The sequence below is a fragment of the Dipodomys merriami genome, unplaced genomic scaffold (assembly GCF_024711535.1).
Source record: "Dipodomys merriami isolate MVZ:Mamm:240054 unplaced genomic scaffold, mDipMer1.0.p SCAF_6, whole genome shotgun sequence".
Classification (NCBI taxonomy): domain Eukaryota; kingdom Metazoa; phylum Chordata; class Mammalia; order Rodentia; family Heteromyidae; genus Dipodomys; species Dipodomys merriami.
Window position 1 is genome coordinate 17,237,256 of NW_027206179.1, and position 14,690 is coordinate 17,251,945.

The window sequence follows — 14,690 nt, forward strand, 5'->3', positions numbered from 1 at the left end:
GACTAGTAATCTACATTAGGATTTTACAGATCTTAATCTTATACATCTTAAATAAGATCTGTAAGATATCGTTTTTAGGTCTGAGATAGGAACTCAAACTTGGTACCTGTTGCTTTCACTCAATACTTAGGTGTTCTACTAACTGAGCCATACAGCCAACTCCAGTGTATGACCAGAACTAGATAAAATAACAAGATATTACTGTCAGGGATGTAGGTTGAGAAACTTCCCCAAAGTGTGGAACCTTAGCAAGTTGAATTAAGCTTCAACATTAATTTAGTCTTCCTTGTGAAATAAAGGAAATGAATACAGAGAGTGCAATCAAAGTATATTACATGCATCGAAATGTTATGTTGAAAACCCATGTATGCATTTCATTAGTACCAATATAATTGTTTAAATAAATAGATGAATTATATAATTAAGACATGATTTATATAGTATCCAATATATACAATGTATGGAGGAAGAAATTACGGTAATAATTAACAGGTAAACTTGTCTTCTATAATAAATTTGGTAAGAGGTTAGAGGCAAATTCATGACTTACTCTGATAAAAGACACAAGTAGTAGATGAAATTTCCAGTGCACCCTGTTCTCAAACTATGGAGTTAAAGCTTTTTATTTATTTTTATTTTTACTTTTTGCATTCAATTCAGCATGTCCTTGAATCTCTAAAAACAAGAATTTAGAGAGGGGATCATAAGGAAGCCCTTAATGGGGTGAGGTGAAAAACTCATCCTCAGTTCAATGTTTTGTTCTCATTCGCCCTCAGCAGGTAATCGAAACTTGCCTGGAATATGTTTGCAGTTCCTGATAATAAGTCATATTGAGGAACGAATCAAGAATATAATTAAAGGTATATCCAATAAACAATTTATCATGTGCTATCTGAGATAAGAGCTACTTGTTCAGTAGTAGAAAGATTGGCAGAGTGGCAATTGAATTATATTTCGATGTATGGAGCCAAGTCTGTGCATACAGGGAATCTGAGCTTTTAACATAAGGTGGTGCTATAAACATTCGCCTCTTAGTTCTTAAAGAGGCAGTGTAGATGGCTACAGGAAAGGAAGTAGATAGAAGGTGATTGCTTAAAAAAGCACTGCCGTTGTCTGGAGGCCCTGAAGAATATCACACTGGAAGATCCTTGGCCTCTAATAGAGCTACAGTGCTGGGTGCAAGTGTAGTTCAGGTTATTGAATGTTGACAGACTTGGGGCTAAGTCTTGTTATATACAGTAAATTTTATTGTGCTAAGTGTACAAATGGCAATTTCAAGTCATGGGTGTATAGTTACTAATTTATAAATGATGGGAGAGTATGGTTCAAAGGAAGTTGGAGATTGTATTTTCTACACAGGTTCTATTTTGTACATATTCATGCATAAAAGAAAATGTATAAGAGACAGAGAGTGAGAGACAAAAACATAGGTTTGATTCACAGATGCTAAAATAACTTTTCAGAATGAACCATTGTTAGCCTGGTGCTGGTTGCTCACACCTGCAATCCTAGGTACTCAGGGGGGCTGAGATCTGATGTTTACAGTTCAAAGCCAGCCTGGGCAGGAAAGTTTGTGAGACTCTTATCTCCTATAAACCACCAGAAAATCAGAAGTGGTGCCATGGCTCAAGTGGCAGAGTGCTAGCCTTGAGCTGAAGAGCTCAGGGACAGTGCCCAGACCCAGAGTTCAAGTCCCACGACCAGAAAAAAAAAGAAAGAAAAGAAAAAAAAAAGAATGGACCATTGTTAATTCTATATAGAATCTTATATAGCAACTCACAATGTTTAAATACATGTAGTTTCATAACTATGAGCTATATTCAGGTTCAACAGTTTCCTTGTTAAAACAAATACAATAAAGTTTCCTTGAGTGGAAATGACTCAATAAATGATCAATATTCATGATTGTCTTTCTTTTCCTTAAAAACATTCTTCTGTTCAATTAAGTATTAAATAGAATATTTAAAAATAATTCTAAATTTAAATTAAATATTAAAAAGAACGAAAGTGATAATGATAATAATCACATTTATCCATTTTCTTTTTTTTTAATTTAATTTTATTTTATTTGTGAGCATACTGTACAGAGGGGTTACAATTACATGGGCAGGATAATGTGTACATTTCTTACCAAGCATTGCACCCTCCTCCTTTGGTTTACCCTTCACATCCCTTCCCAGCCTCCCCCCTCCCCCACAATCCCAATCCTTCTCCTCTTCTCCTTCCTCCCTCTCCCTCCCCCCCCCCCCCCACCGACGTTGCAAAGCTCCTTTTGGACATGACAACTTGTACTTCTCATTGTTGCAACAAGTCCACCTGTATCCTTAAACAACTGGTTTTTCCCCATCTCCTCCACAAGTTATACTGACATCAAATATAGTGAAAGCAGGGGTTATACTGTGGGGGAGGGACATACAAAGCAACAAAGAGATAATCTTATAAATGCGTTAGAAACTCATGCATGAAAGAAAAAACATTAAAATACATATCTAAGGTTCTTCAAGTGATTCCTGCCACCAATGACTCTTCTTTGAATGATTGTGTTAGTTAACCATTATCAATAGTGGTTCATCCTAAGATTATTTGGTACATACTTTTTAGCTACTTCCTCAAATGTCACTTCTCTAACATTCATTGTTCTATTAATGCCATATTGCCTCTTCATAACATTTTTTCTCTAATCTAGTTTTATTCTACAAATTTTATTCTGGCAGTCGTATGACACATTATGTGTAACACATTAACCTTTAGTGAACAGTGAATTTAGTGTACTACTTCCGACACTGTGGCCTGTGGGCTGCTTAGAATGAGTGGGGATGGGAAATGTGAAGAGAACATTTGCATATAACTGTGTCTTTATTCTTGAGTCCCCTCATGCCTACTCACCTTGTTTTAAGAAAGTAGGGAGCAGGTTCTGGTACCTGAACTTTAGTGAAAACCTAGGGAGTATTGGCTTCCATCTTGGCTCCACACCTATGCTTTATGATTTAGAACAATGTAATTCATATATACATATATATATATAATTTCAAATTGTATAATTTGTGAAGCCAAAGGGATGCACTTAATACTATTATCATGAATAAGTGGGGGTGATTTAAATAAAATTGTTAGTATACACAGGGAACTTGGTGGAGAGCCATCTTTTCAGTCATTTCTAGAAACAGGAAGGCATGATACCTTCCTTCTCCATCACAACAGTCTGTAGTAAAGGCAGATGAACAAAAGGAAGACTTAGTAGTAGATGCATTTAACCTTGTCACAGAAGACTTCATCAATGAAGGCTAAAGACTTAGAGAATATTGCCTTTTTTATTTATTTTTTGCTTAGAAATGAGGAAGAATAGGTAACAATGTGAAAATGAGATTGAATAAAGGGGCATGATTTAATGGTATGTGACTGAGAGGAGCAACCTTGGGAGATCCATTTGCCCTGGTTCCCCTCTTCAGGTCCTGTCCTGCTGCACACATGGGACAAGGAGAGGAGGCATCCAGAAAGCAGATCTTGTGACCACTAGTCAGCCAGGCGCTTCAGAGAATGCCTGCATGGGAAACACAGATACAGAAAGATAGAGGAACTCTAAAGTTAGATTTTTACAGTTAATGGACTGATTTTGGCGGCAAAGGTCTCCAGTTTCTATGACTTATTTCAGAGAAAGAGGAATTCTGCCTTCTATGCCTTGCTTTTAAGGAGAGAGAGGGGAAAAAGAGAGAAGGAAAGAAGAAATGGGCACAAGACACTTTTCTCAAGGATTGCGAATATTCTACCATGCTGACGCCCAACAAGTAAGTATCATGCCTTGAGGGGAAGTTTTCTATTGGTGTCCTAGTAGAAAATAGGTGCACAACTCAGGTAATGCACTCCAATTGTTCAATGATGCAAAATTTCAGTCTCTAACATCTTATTTTATGTTCTTTCTTTCTTGAACATATTGCTTTGAAGCAAAAATCTAAACAAAGTATTGTCTATTTTTTCTTTTTTTTTGATACTAATTCTAAGATCTGAACTCAATGCTGTCCTTGAGCTATTTTGCTGATACTATACAACTTGAGCTATAACTTTACTTCCTGATTTTTGATGATTAAATGGAGATAAGAGTTTCACTCTCACAGACTTTGCTGCCCAGATTAGTTTTGAACCATTATCCTTTGATCTCAGCCTCCTGAATAGTAGGATTATAGGTGAGAGCCACTGGCACCAGGCTATGTTTTCTTTCTTGGTGATTCTAACTTTGTTGGCCTTAAAAAAGATAGGTATATAATATTTTAAATCTTAATTTATTCCATATTTGAAAAATTCATATATGAGATATGCAAAGTATGTTCTTAATAATTGACTGTTGAAATGCAAAGGCTGTGTGTGAAGATATGAATTATGGAATTTTGTACACATGAAAATAGTAATGAGGATAAATTAAATAATAATGATAATATATTCTTTTCATTAGATTATCCCATGGAAAATAAATGTACAATGAAAAGTTGTCATGAAATTTGCCACAGTAAATTAAAGTGGTCATATTTTTTTCATTTTAAACTTTTCCATTTTTAAAAGGGGAAGTATAGGAAATTGGTTGGAGAAACTTGTTTACAATGTGCCTTCCAAGGCCACCCACCCAATAGTCAAGCTTCTGGCTGACTAATTAGGTCCCCTTGCTTTATGAGCCATGTGCTTTTAGAACTGGGATAATTTTTAATAGCATAGCCAGGAAAAATAACAGAAGCAGAAAAATATTTTTATAGTTGAAAATCTTGGCACTGGCTTGCCTGCAACTGAGAACACATTTTGGCTATCCTTTATGAATAGCTGGAAAGACAGAAAGAATTAAAATGCATACAAAAGGTTCTAGAAACTGAGTTTAAAATGATTTGCATATCAGCACAGGAAAAATAACTCACACTTGAGGGCTAATTTCAATAATCAAACGTATACAAGCCCATTTTAAAAAAGAAGAGTAAACCCTGAGGGATGTATAATGCAGCATAAAATTAAAACCAGGCTGACCTGACTGACATTAAATTTGATTAACGAGGATCTTCTCTCCAAAGAACATCTGCCCTTTCAATCCTAAAAACACTGAAGGGTCAAATGAATTAGCTCTGTAAGTAGAAGCTTCCATGTCAAGGAAAATCCACTGTCTCTGATATAGTTCTAATCAAAATGGATTTATAGTTATTGAATTAAAACTTAAAACTTATAATTATGATTATGTTCCAAACGATTGATACTTAAAATTAAATTTATCACATACTTTAATTAAGACTCAAGTTATTACAGATTTTTGTTGGTGATGAGAAGTTTATAGATGTTGGTCAAATAGTTGAGAGTGATGAGGGCAGGAATCAGATTTTAATTTAGTTTTTAAAAAATAATTGTTTAAAACTGTAATTGAAAATGAAGGAATTATATAGTATTTGTGTTCTAAGAGCAAGAATATACACACTCACATACACACACAAGATAGAGACAGAGGAAAAGAGAGAAGATCTTGTACAGATTTGGATTCACCCATTTAAAAGTCAATTTATACCAGATAAAATGAGCTTTCTATACCTAATTTATTTAATTTGAGCTCTCTGTTATTATTTCAGTGTGGGCTGTGTTATCACTGGAAACTTGTGCAGATCAAGAGTGCCAAGTTTGAACATCAGAATGTCATTTATGACCACGGAGCCATGAGTGCTAGGAAGAGATGAATTGAGTTGGTAGATTTATTAGCTATATCCCTAAAAGGATGCACTTCAGAACTGTATGAACCCAGAAAACATGAGAAGATGCTCCTCCCTGAGCTAAAATGAGGGAAAATCTCCCACTACAACTTTGGCCATAAGAATGATAGTCACCATTCCCACTTGCCTTGTGTACCTAGGACCTACCTCTGTTCTCATCATAGGGCTCTATGTTCATCAAAAAGTTGAAGTTGTACATCCTGTCAGGAGACATTATGCTAATAAATAAATGCAATACCAAAATCTTGTGATTTTTAATGTCAAGTCTCTGGTGTCCAGAATGAACGGTACCAGAAAGGATTGACTTACCATCAAAGTTGCTCCTGATATGCTGTGTTCTTCTACTTTTGATCTTTCTGAATAGTGGGTTATGTTGCATTCCCCCAAATTTCTCATTTCGCCAGGACATTCACATATGACCTTGTTTAGAAATAAACCGCCTGCATTTCTGATTAGCTTAGAATTTCAAGATAAAAATCATTGTAGATTTGGGGTAGGTCATAGATCCAATCACTCAAGATTTTGTTAGAAAATATGAAGATTTTGAATACGTAGAGGCCATATAGAGAAGAAGCAGAGACTGATTTATGGTACCCAAATCAAGGGTCTTTTGGAGGTACTAAAGCTGAAAGTGACAAGGAATTTTCTACCCTAGAGTTTCAGAGAGAGACAGAGACAGAGACAGAGACAGAGAGACAGAGACAGAAAGAGACAGAGAGACAGAGAGAGACCAAGTCAGACAGACAGAGACAGAGACAGACACAAACAGAGACAGTGTACACAAAGAGCAGAAAGAGATGGAGCACACAGCCTTTCCACTACTGTGATTATGGAGATAATCAACTGTTCCAGAATAAATTTCTTGGTTTTTTAGTCACCCAGTTTGTGGTAATTTGTTACAGCAGCCGCAGGACATTAACACACTGGGTATACGACAAGCAATTTGGAAAGGTTAAAGCTTTCACAGAGAGAGAGCATCTACTCATTGACTACAAACTGTGAAAAATGCTCTGAATCAGAGGTGAGATCAGTGAATGCAACAATGGATATAATGAAGATGAAATGTGTTTCCTTGTTCCAGGCTTGTAATTTTCAATTTAATTCCCATTTTAAAATTGTTGTTCAGTTTAAAGATAGAAGCAGAAAAAGGCTGAAATGTGTGAGGGGGGAAAAAAGTGTAGTATGGTTGTCATGGCATTAAAAAAATCTTTTTGTGAAAGGACACCCTGACTTTTTAGATACTATGAGTCTGTTTCTGCTGCTGTAACAAGGCCTCTTAGATTTGGGAATTTGTAATAGCAATAATACATGGTCCTATGAAGTCTCATCTGAAGACAAGTGAAGTGTAGGTGTGGTGTGTGGGGAAATCTTGCTCAGAGCTTTCAGTGGTGACCTGGCTGCTTGGGCCCCTGGAGGAGAGGAGGTTTGAGAAGGGATGGCACCTCCCGATGCCTCTTTTAGAAATCCATTGATCTCATTTGCACAGCAGATACTCATGCTGTAATCAGGATCTAAAAGGGACCACCTCTCAATACCATCCTAGGAGATTAAGCTTTACCATGAACGGAGGAAGGGTGCATACACTCAGCCCACGACAGATACCACACAACTGTCATCTTGAAAGTGAAAATAAGAAAACCAGTTTCACAAAAACAAATTTAGCTTTTCAATTGAACAATCATTGAATTACATTAATGGACCAATAAGTGAGTTCCAAAGCATCCCTATAGAAAGACATCTTTGAAGTATCACAATAAGTGGAATATTCTTTTTTCATCCATGCTCATTAATTTCTACCAACATTTAGCTTCTTCTTTATTCTGTTGCCTTTGGTAACTCTTAGAAAATCCGTTTTCTTTCTATAATGTCCTTTATTTATTTTCATGACATTTCCTCAGTTTCCAAAGCTACAGTTTATAGTATGTCAGTTCAAAATTTTTAATGCATTGACTCTTCCTATAATACCAAATGAACCTCACAGAAATTTGGGGTAAATGGAGAATGTGCTCTATACTATGATTTTTATGTGCTCTTTTGTTCAATTTTATTAATGCATAAAAGCATTTCATTGCATTTTTCTGTGCTAATATATTTTCTTCCATTTGATCCCATATTTTAACAAATATAATTATAAAATAAAATGTATCAGATAAGCTATTTCTAATTTGGTTCTTTTTTATAATGTACTAAACTTCAGTTTTGTCAAATTTGAGTCAAATGCTTCAAGAAAATTTGAACTATGATTTGAAGTGGTGGAACTTCAAAGTTAAACATTAGCTTATTCCTTACTCATACTGTGTAGAGATTTCCTGAAGCTGTGGAAACGAATCAGCCTATCTGAGGGCTAAAAGTGATATTAGTTACTGGTTGTGGTAATTCATAGCTGTCACCTTAGCGATTTGAGAAGTAAACATTATAGCCAATGCCAGCCTGGACAAAAAGTATTATTCCATCTGAACTACAAGCCACGCACAGAACACACACTTATAATCTGTGCTACACAAGCATTGGAAGTATGGGAATTGTGGACTGAGACAAGACTAGGCAAAGACCTGAGACAGTATCTGACAAATACACTAATGCAGAAATGGCTTATGACATGACACAGTGATAGAGTGCCTTTCTATTATGTAAAAGACCCTGAATTCAAAGCCTAGTATTGCCCCAAAAAGATGAGAGTTGGGACTTATTCCTGACATATCTTCAATTAAGGTACTCACATTTTCCTCATGTATTATTTTTATAATTTTGCTAGTAAAGACATTTAATTTTGTATGAGGGCATAGCTTGGGGCTTGAGTCTGTGAGGTATTTTAGGTCATGATATTATGGATGCTTGCTCAGATCCTATACAACTGCCCTTACCATTGCTTTCCTTTGATATCCCCTATTCAGGATCTTCTCTTACCCATTACAGGAATGATTATCAAATGATATGAGGGAACATGAGCAAATTCACGCATCGCAGGTTGTGAAAATCCAATGCATTTTTAGGGGTGTTACATGACACCTCCTTCCTGTAAACACTGAACTTGTTTCTTACTTCCTCTGAACTTGTTTCTTACTCCCCATGTATTTGTTAACTGCTTCTATGTGAGTCCTATCCCAATTGATGCAAAGCTCACAACATACTTTAGGACATTATTATCACTCATTAACAGCACTCTGGTGCAGTGTGGACTCAGGTTTTCTGATGCCACTGGACTGACTCCTGTTCTCCAGGTATAACAGCAGGATTTATGCACAGGATATTCACTTGGGGTCTGGGGCCTAATTCCACTGCTAATTCACCTACCTACCTGTAGGTAAGACCGAAGGAGGGAAGGATCAGGGAATCTATAAAACTCCTTCACTAGCAAACTCCTTGGAAGAAAGCTGTGCATTGCTTTTGCCATGATTCAAGGAATAGGTCATTGGGCCCATTGATTTAGGAATGGACAGTAAGTAGCTTCTTGAAGATTAACCTTGATCTAATTTCTCTTATATGTCAGCATCAAGAAAAGGATCATCTCCAAAAGAATGAACTTGCAAAGAAGCAGGGCACTGAGTAGTACTTTGTTGTATTATGTGACTAGTGTACACCTCACACGTGGGATTTGAATTTGAGTCTTTGGGCAAGACAATGCACCCGGAGATCTCCATTCTTATGTCACATCCACTTCAGTCACACTTACTGGCTCATGGGGACAGTTTGGCAATTTTTCAACAATATTGCAATGTCAGAATTGTAGCTTACTAGAAATCCTCTGTTTTCCCTCCAACTCCCAAAGTACCACAATGGGATCTGCTATGAATGCTGCTCAGACTTACAGAGTTCTAGCACGTTATTTTAGAAAAATCAGTGAATTTATGTCACCAAATTACTGAATTAAGACTGATTATTTGACAACAGGTCTACATAATTCTTGATTGAATTTGTGTATTAAATTACCTTACAAAATCCTGAGTTATACTCTCAATAAACTACAATGCCTTTAAAACATATGAGAATGGAAAAAAATCATTGTACTTTAACAATAATATTGCAATCTGATATTATCAGATTCATAAAATAATTTTATTTGGACTAGTTTTTCTCCCTTTATAATATTTATCTTTTAGTGGTGCATGCAAAGGACTTTCCCATTCTATTTCCATCCTTACATATAATGTACCTTAATCAAATTCGCTCTTTATTCTCTTCTTTCTCACTTAATAAACAAAGTGACATTTTAGATAAATATTCAAATTAACGTTGGATAATACACATTGATTCAGATTGATTAGAAGCAGTATCTAAAGGAGTTACTAATATACTATACAAACAATGGGCCACATTTTTTTCCTTTTCTGTGCAATATGAAGATATTGAACATATTTTCCAAGTAGAGATTTCATGAACATTCTTGTGGGAGATGAAGAATGAGACTTGAGTGCATAAACCTAGCCTTAAACCCTGCCATAAAGCAAACCATGTCTTGGTACATTAGTAGTTCCACTTGATTATAATGATCAAATGTACGTTATATGCTTTGCATAAAGGCCAAGAATGCTAGGATTCTGCTACCCTTCACCCCATGGTGAAAAATGAAGGCAAGAATTCATTGTATAAACCATAGAATTGAGAAATATAAAGGAACTGGTGGGTTGGAGTGGGGTGAAGATGTTAAAGAGATGACACAGATCAGAATGCCTTATATACATAAATTGCTTTGTTAAAAGGCATAAAATAATTAAATATGTTACCCAAAATTAAAATAAGTAAGGGAAAGTGTGAGTTAAGAGGGGTGAGTGAGACTATTAAAAGGGGTGATATTGATCAAAATGCCCAGTATTCATAAACAGCATTAGTGAATGATTACTCTTTGTATAATTACTTAATGATAATAAAAATATTCAAAAAATTATAGCCTGTAATCATAGCACCTCAGGAAGTGGAGATCTAAGAATAACTGTCCAAAAATAGCCTGGCCAGGAAAATCCATTTCCAACAAAGTATTCTTTTTTAGAAGGAAGTAGATATATCACTTAAGTAGTAGAGCAGTAGTCTTCTCAGAAAGAAGCTCAGGAATAGTACACACACACACACACACACACACACACACACACACACACACACACAAATAAATTATATTGATACTAGAAACAACATTCTAAATATTGAGATAAAAAGAATTAGGAATCAAAGTCGTTAGGCTAATTTTCTGGTTAGTAGTTAAATCTGTGTCACACTTCAATGAAATGAAAATAAGGTTTCATGTTTTAGAAAATATGGGGTGGAATGGCTATACAAGTATGAAAATAGAATACCAAAACGTGTTAAAATTGTTTCACAGGTTGTAGATTAACAAAAAGATGGGCTGAATTTGACCACATGCTTTAATGCATACATAGAAATAGCACAATAAAATTACCTTGTATAATTTATATATGCTAATAAAAATTAAAATAGCAAAACAAAGATAATTATGTCAGTCTTGCCAGAAATATTTCTATATTTTACCATAAGTGAGCCCCAACTAAAGTGAGGTTTTTTTTTTAATTTAATTTAATTTTATTTGTGAACATACTGTACAGAGGGGTTACAATTACATGGGCAGGATAATGCGTACATTTCTTACCAAGCATTGCACCCTCCTCCTTTGGTTTACCCTTCACATCCCTTCCCAGCCTCCCCCTTCCCCCCAATCCCAATCCTTCTCCTCTTCTCCTTCCTCCCTCTCCCTCCCCCCCCACCGACATTGTAAAGCTCGTTTTGGACATGACAACTTGTACTTCTCATTGTTGCAACAGGTCCACCTGTATCCTTAAACAACTGGTTTTTCCCCATCTCCTCCACAAGTTATACTGACATCAAATATAGTGAAAGCAGGGGTTATACTGTGGGGGAGGGACATACAAAGCAACAAAGAGATAATCTTATAAATGCGTTAGAAACACATGCATGAAAGAAAAAAACATTAAAATACACATCAAAGGATTCATTTTCCTGACATCACATTATCTGACCTTTTCCGCTTGACTCATACATATACTAGATATTACAAATAAGGGAAACCATGGGACCTATGTTTCTTTGGGCCTGGCTTACTTCACTTAATATAATTTTTTCCAAGTTTTTCCATTTCCTAACAAATGGGGCAATGTCATTCTTTCTGATGGAGGCATAGAATTCCATTGTTTATATATACCACATTTTCTTGATCCATTCATCTACTGAGGGGCATCTGGGTTGGTTCCATATCTTAGCTATGGTAAATAAGGCTGCAATAAACATAGTTGTGCTGGTAGCTTTAGTGTGGTCTTGTTTGTAAACATTTGGGTAAATGCCCAAAAGTGGGATTGCTGGGTCATAGGGGAGTTCTACGTGAAGTCTTTTGAGGAACCTCCATACTGCTTTCCAAAGTGGTTGAACAAGTTTACATTCCCACCAACAATGAAGTAAAGTTCCTTTCTGTCCACATCCCCTCCAGCATCTGTTGTTGTTAGAGTTCTTGATTTTTGCCATTCTAACTGGAGTGAGGTGATATCTCAAAGTTGTTTTGATTTGCATTTCTTTTATGGCTAGGGATGTTGAACATTTCTTCATGTGTCTATTGGCCATCCTTCTTTCTTCTTCAGAGAAGTTTCTCTTTAAGACTTTCGCCCACTTATTTATTGGGCAGTTGTTTCTTTGAGGATTTGTTGTTGGGGGGTTTAATTTTTTGAGTTCCAAGTATATTTTACATATGAGACCCTTGTCTGTTGTATAGCTAGTAAAGATCTTCTCCCAATCCGTGGGTTTTCTATTGATCTTGCTAGCTATGTCATTTGCCCTGCAGAAGCTTTGCAACTTTATGCAATCCCATTTGTCCAACCTTTCTTTGATTTGTTGTGTTTCCGGGTCTCTATTCAGAAAATTTCGGCCTGAGCCAAGGAGACCTAGGGTTTCTCCTATTCCATCCTGTAATGTTTTCAGAGTGTCTGCTTTGATTTCAAGGTCTTTGATGCATTTGGATTTGATTCTGGTGCAGGGTGATATATAAGGATCTAGCTTAAGTTTTCTACATGTAGTTAACCAATTTTGCCAGCACCATTTACTGAAGAGGTTGTCTTTCTTCCATTCTATTATTTTAGCTCCCTTATGGAAGATTAGATGGCTATAGGTCTGTAGGTTCATTTCTGGGTTTTCAATTCTATTCCATTGGTCCTGAGGTCTGTTCTTATGACAATACCAAGCTGTTTTGATTACTATGGCTTTATAGTAGAGTTTGAAGTTTGGTATTGATATTCCTCCAGCAGTGTTCTTTCCATTGAGGAGCATTTTTGCTATTCGGGGTCTTTTATTTTTCCATATGAATTTTTGGATTGCCTCTTCTATTTCTTTGAAGAATGAGGTTGGAATTTTTATAGGTATTGCGTTGAATTTGTAGATAACCTTGGTAAGAATTGTCATTTTCACGATGTTAATCTTTCCAATCCAGGAGCATGGGAGGTTTTGCCATATTTTAAGTTCTATGTTGATTTCCTTTTTCAAGATTTTAAAGTTTTCATCATAGAGGTCCTTCACTTCTTTAGTTAATTCCTAGGTATTTTATTTTTTGTGGGGCTATTACAAATGGAGTTGCTTTCCTAATTTCAGCCACACTTTTCTCATTGTTGGCATAAAGAAAAGCCATTGATTTTGGGGGGTTAATTTTATAACCTGCAACTTTGCCAAAGTTTTGAATCAGCTTGAGTAATTTGGGAGTGGAGTCTATGGGATTCTTTAAATACAAGATCATGTCATCTGCAAAGAGGGAGAGTTTTATTTCTTCTTTCCCTATTTGGATCCCCTTTATGTCTGCATCTTGTCTTATTGCTGTAGCTAGGCATTCTAATACTAGATTGAAGAGAAGTGGAGAGAGTGGGCATCCTGGTCTTGTTCATGAGTTAAGAGGAAATGGCTTTAGTTTTTCACCATTGAGTATAATGCTGGCTGTAGTTTTGTCATATACAGCCTTTATTGTATTGAGGAATGTTCCATGGATTCCTAATTTTTCCAAAACCTTCATCATAAAGGGGTGTTGGATCTTGTCGAATGCTTTTTCTGCATCTATTGAAATAACCATGTGGTTCTTATTCTTGCTCCTGTTGATGTGATGAATAATTGATTTGCGTATATTGAACCAGCTTTGCATCCCTGAAATGAATCCTGTTTGATCATGGTGTATGATTTTTTGGATGAATTGTTGAAGTCGATTGGCCAAAATTTTGTTGAGAAGTTTTGCATGAATGTTCATCAAAGAAATGGGTCTATAGTTCTCTTTCTTTGATGAGTCCCTGCCTGGTTTTGGGATTAGGGTTATGATGGCTTCATAGAATGTGTTTGGTAGTGAGCTTTCTCTTTCAATTTCATTGAAGAGTTGGAGAAGTATTGGTGTGAGCTCTGCTTTGAAGGCCTTGTAAAATTCCGCTGTAAAACCATCTGGTCCTGGACTTTTCTTAGCTGGGAGGTCTCTTATTGCTGTTTCTATTTCAATGCTTGATATGAGCCTGTTGAGCTGGTTTAGTTTTGGGATGTCAATATTTGCTAGGAAAAGGTCCATTTCTGTCAAGTTCTCAAGCTTATTAGCATAAAGTTTTGAGAAGTATTCCCTTATAATGTTCTGAATCTTGGTTGTTTCTGTGGTGATGTTTCCATTCTCATCTCTGAGTTTATTAATTTGGGTGTGTTCTCTCCTTTTTCTGATTAGATTTGCTAAGGGTCTGTCAATTTTGTTAAGTTTTTCGAAGAACCAACTCTTTGTTTTGTTGATTCTTTCTATAGTTTTTTTTGGATTCTAATTCATCTAATTCTTATTTAATTTTGCTTATTTCTTTCTGTCTACTGGATTGGGGTTTATCTTGCTGCTCTTTTTCAAGGAGGTTTAGATGTGTCATTAAATTGCTAGTTTCAGATCTCTCCAATTTGTTGATGTAGGAAGTCAGAGCTATAAACTTGCCTCTGAGTACTGCCTTTGCT